The sequence below is a fragment of the Chrysochloris asiatica genome, unplaced genomic scaffold, assembly GCF_000296735.1.
Source record: "Chrysochloris asiatica unplaced genomic scaffold, ChrAsi1.0 scaffold00145, whole genome shotgun sequence".
NCBI lineage: Eukaryota > Metazoa > Chordata > Mammalia > Afrosoricida > Chrysochloridae > Chrysochloris > Chrysochloris asiatica.
Window position 1 is genome coordinate 8,791,687 of NW_006408663.1, and position 5,403 is coordinate 8,797,089.

Genomic DNA, 5,403 nt, shown 5'->3' on the forward strand with positions numbered 1-5,403 from the left:
TATGAGTCTTGGTTTGATGCTACAGGATAATGCAGTGTACCACAGGTCAGCTTGAACAACAAGGGTGGCGGTTCAAACCCACCAGCCACTCTAGGAAACCCTATACAAGGTTGCTATGGGTCAGAGCTGACTCGACCGTACTTAGCAACAACAAAAACATATATATTACTATTAGATAATCAATGAACTGCTCACCACAGGTTTGTAGTTCAAACCCAACACCTGGTCCTAGGAAATTCTATGCAGGGTCGCTATGAGTTGACACTGACTCAGTGGCACTTAACAACAACAACAATATATATATATATATTAATTGAGTTGAGAACATGATGAACTACTATTAATGTCTAATTGGTAGATATGGGGTACTTGAAGGAAAGGGGAAGAGTAAAATCTTCAAGGTCTGTTTTTTCATTTTTATCATGGCAGTTAATCTGAGTCCTGAAGACAAATAGACATTCACAGATGATCTAAAGGTGAAAGATAATATTATAATCTATTCATGATTCTATTCTCATTTTCTACCAATAAATCCACCCTTAAAATGATTTAATTTGCTATTATAATATGTAGATTTCACTCAAATTAAGAAAACTAACTTACATAATGATAAAACTACCCATAAGGAAAACCATTTTCTGTTTGAAGGAGCAAAAATTAACTTTTAAAAATATGAAAAGAATGACATTTACTTTGGAAAGTATCTAGTCCAAGGGTCCATGTAGTAGTTTCAACAACTGGCTCCAACATACCAAAAACTTTGAGGATGTGACCGAACCAAGTGTTATTTCATTCTTTTTACATATACTTTTCATGAGTTATAACTGTCTAGATACTAGGTAACAACAATTCATTAGGATCAAAATATATCCTTTACTAAATTAGAAATCAGGGTTATTTTGCTAATGTTGTTTGGTGGAGTCCTCGTGTAGTACTGTAGATTAATGCACTTGAGTGCAAGGTTGGTTTGAACTGCAAGGTAGGAGGTTCAAACTCACCAGTCAATCCTCAGAAACCTTATACAGGATTTCTATGAGTCAGAACCAACTCAAAAGTACTTAACAACAAATAAAAACAACAGTTTGTAAGGAAGTAAAATCCTTTGTAGCACTGCAAGAAAAGCACTGGACTGTTAATTGCAAGGTTAACTTTTAAACCTACTAGTTGTTCTCCAAAATCCTATACAGGGATGCTATCAGTTGGAATGGACTCAATGACACACAGTAGCAACAACAGTTGGTTTGAAAGTAAAATCCTAACCTTCATTGTGTATCATCATTTTTTTTTTTTTAATATGTTGTAACTCAAAGAATTATCAAGTGATCAATATGTGATATTGCTGTTGTTGTTGTTAAGTGCCATGGAGTCAGTACTGATACATAGTGCCCTGTAAAGGTTTCCTAGGAGCAGCTAGTGGGTTTGAACCACCGATCTTATGGTTTGTAATATAGTGTTTAGCTCTAACTCACAATGACCATAATTGCACAGAAGAATAAAACACTACCTAGTCCTGCACCATCCTTATAATTCTTAGGTTTGTGCCTATTGTTGTTACCACTGTCTATCTGCTTTTCCTATTTTTTCTCTGACTTTCCGCTTTGTCAAATATGATGTCCTTCTCCAGGGATTGATCCCACCTGAAAACATGTCCAAAGGATGAGACACAAAGTCTCACCATCTTCAATTGTAAGTATCATTCTAGTTGTACTTGTCCCAAGACAGATTTGTTTATATTTCTGGCAATCCATGGTACTTTTAATATTCTTTCTCAACACCATATTTCAAATTCATAAATTCTTCTGTGGTCTTCCTTAATGGTTATCCAATGTTCATATGAACATGAGATGATTGAAAATACCATGGCTTGGGTCAGGTGCAACTTAATCTTCAAACTGACATCTCATTTCTTTATAACTTAAAAGAGGTCCTTTGCAGCAGATTTGCCTAATGTATTGCATGATTTGAATTCTTGTCTGCTTCTTCCTAGAATACTAATTGTGGATCCAAACAAATTGAAATCTTTGACAACTTTAGCCTTTTCTCCACGTATCATGACATTGTTGATTAGTCCAGTTGAGAGGATTTTCATTTTCTTTGCGTTGAGTTTTACTCCATACAGAAAGCTATAGTGTTTTTTATCTCTATCAGTATTTCAGGTCCTCTTTGCTTTCATCAAGCAAGTTTCTGTCATCTGAATATCACAAGTTGTTAATTAGTCTTCACAAATCCGGATGCAAAGTTCTTTATCATATAATCTAGTTTATTGCATTCTTTGCTGAGAATACAGATTGAATAAATATACTGAAAAGATATAACCCAAGCTCACACCTTTCCTGATTTTAAACCATTGAATATACTCTTTTTAAATTTTTTTTTTTTTTCATGAACTAAAATCCACTTTATTCATACTACTTAGGTTGTTTTTTTTTTCCTTTTTAACCAAATGTTGCTGGCCCAGGATCCCACATTACATTTAGTTGTCATGTCTCATTAGGCTCCTCTTGGCTGTGACAGTTTCTTAGACTTTGTCTTTGATGACCTTGATAGTTTTGAAGAGTGCTGGTTGGCTGTTTTGTAGATTTTCCATCAGTTGGGATTTGCTTGATGTTTTTCTCATGATTACATTAACCTAGCAGTTTTTGGAAGACCACTGAGGTAAAATGGCATTCTCCTTACATTGTATCAAAGATAACTCACTACCAAAGTGACTTATCAGTGATGCCATTCACCTTGATCACCTGGCTGAGTTTTGTTTGCCAGATATCCCTTGTAAAGTGACCCTCCCTACCCTGTTTCCATACTGTACTCTGGAAGGAATCAGTAGGTATCACCCACTAGGGGTGAGGAATTTACTGTTCCACTTACTGAGTGCAGACTATTACATAAATCTGGAATTATTCCGTCCACGCGATGTCTCTCCCATCTCATTCATTCGTTTATTATATCATACAAATCTACTCTGTACATATTTATTTTTTATTTCGGGTTATAATTCAATATCACTTTATTTTGTTGCACAAATTGTTCCATCTTTCTTTTGTACAATGAGTTCCACTGGGAACTCATTTAGTTGCTCCTTTGTTCCTGACATACTTCCAATCACTGTGGTTTTTTTTTTTTTTTTTGTTTTTTTCTCCAGGCTCATCTTATATATTCCCTGTCCTATTCCAAGAATCTGGGTGCTACATATGCTTCCGCAAGGATTGTTTTCCAGCTGTGTAACTGCTAACAATGATGCTTCACTCTGGCTGCACTGATGTGAACTGAGAACCTAAGCAGAAGAACTCAGTTCTGGAGAGCAGCAACTCCCTAAATTATGTGTGCTTTCAAAGAGTAGATAAATCTAAGCCAGAAAAATAGACAAAGTAAACTATCAGGTTTTCTGAATTGTAAACCAATTCAGTGTGGTTTCAACAGACCCGCAGAAGGCTCCTCAGAACAGCAGAGTCATCTATCGGGGGTCATCAGGGAGAATACGGATAGTATCTTCTGCTTTACCACGTAACAGACACAGCATGGTATACTCCTGAAATCCATCCATGATACTGAATGTATACTTATGCCTGGCAATAGCGTGATGACAGTTCTTACACAGATGATCACAAGTAACAATTTCTTCTCCATCTTCCTCTTTGAAAAATTTGTTTGTGATCATCATAAAATCCCTCTTACTGCACACTGCACACCCTGTGAAGTTCAGTAAGAAAGATCCATTCTCCAAGCAGGTGGTACCCCGGTTAGGGTATTCCTTCTCCACACAGTTCCCACACATTACGATGACCCGTTAACCTGAATATACTCTTGTTCTCTTCAAATTAGTGTGTCTTGGTCTGTGTAAAAGTTCTTCATGAGCAGAATTAAGTGTTCTGGAATACTAATATCCACCAATGTTATCCATAGTTTGCTATGACTCATATAGTTGAATGCTTTTACATAACCAATAAAGTACAAGTAAACATCTTTCTTGTAGTCTACTCTTTTAGCCAAGATCTGTCTGATAGTAACAATAATTTCCCTCATTCCATATCCTCTCCTTAGTTTGGCTTGAATTTCTGGAATTTCCCTGTTAATGTACTGCTGCTACTGCTTTTGAAATATCCTAAGGAGCTCTGGTAGCGTAGTGCTTATGAATTGGACTGAGAACCACAAGGTCAGCAGTTCAAAACTACCAGTGGTTCTGCGGGAGAAGTATGAAGCTATCTACTCCTGTAAAGATTTACAGCCTCAGAAACCCTGTTCTGAGTTGCTATGTGTCGGAACCGACTCGATGGCACTTAACAACAACAACAACAAAGCAAAATTTTACTTGCATATGATATTAATGATATTATTTGATGATTTCCATGTTCCTCCTTGGGCCACCTTTCCTTGGAGTAGAAAGGAATGTGGATCTCGTACAATTATGTAGCTATCTTCTAAATTTCTTAACATAATTGAGTGAGCACATCCAGAACTACATCAGTCTGTTGAACAAATTCAATTTGTGTTCCTTTAGTTCCTGACACCTCAGTTTTTGACACTGCCTTCAGTGCAGCTTGGACTACTTCCTTGAATATCATTGATTCTTGATCAATTGGTGAGTTTCTTTGTTTTCCTTCCCTCTTCTTTTGATGCTTTGTGTATCTTTACATATTTTGCCCACAGAACCCTTCAATATTGCATTTGAGGGGGTTTCCAGAAAGATGATGAACTAAGTTGATGCACTACATGGAACCTCTACAACAAAGATGTGAGATAGCAAATGAAGCAGACACAGATGAAAATTTTGGAAATCTCAACTGCAGAAGATAGGGTAGAGAAGTGATCTGAGTGCTTGCTGGGAGGAGAATATGAGCAGGTATGACTAGAAAGGGAGACAGCCTGGTGAAGAGTTGGCCAGACATGGATCAACTATCTTGTGTGTAGCTTTGGCAACAGAAGGTAGCCTGACAGGGCAGATTCATACAGGTGATGGGAAAGATGCAATTCCTTTTTTCCCCGCCCTTCCTTAGTGATCAGAGATGTGGTCACCTCTCACCCTTATCCACCCCCATCACAGACCCTGTTGTCCAGGTGTTTGGAGCCACATAGTCAGAAGCCACGCCAATGTGAGTCCAGGACTTGCTGTGATGTTTTGGGTCAAGGCTTCTGGGTCCTTGTTTGGTGCCCCTCTTTGGTGCCTGGATTCAGGCAGGCTTGGGTCCAGACCCATAGAACCCTCAGAGCCACCAACTATAGAACCCTCAGAGCCACCAACCAGCATTTAAATAGTCAAATTGCTTCCATCTTCCCTGTGTTCCTAATAGATACTGAAACCAGCTCCATCAAGGTTCTCCCTGAATTACTTTTGGATTGAGTACCCTAAACATAGATATCATAGAAGTAGACAGGAACTCCATCTAGGACCAAGAACACATTCCTCCC

General features: G+C 37.9%; 1 pseudogene; it reads right to left on the reverse strand.

Moving 5' to 3' along the window:
• Positions 1 to 3,451: 3,451 nt before the first annotated feature.
• LOC102815766 lies at positions 3,452 to 3,772 on the reverse strand (annotated as a pseudogene).
• Between the last annotated feature and the right edge of the window lie 1,631 nt (positions 3,773 to 5,403).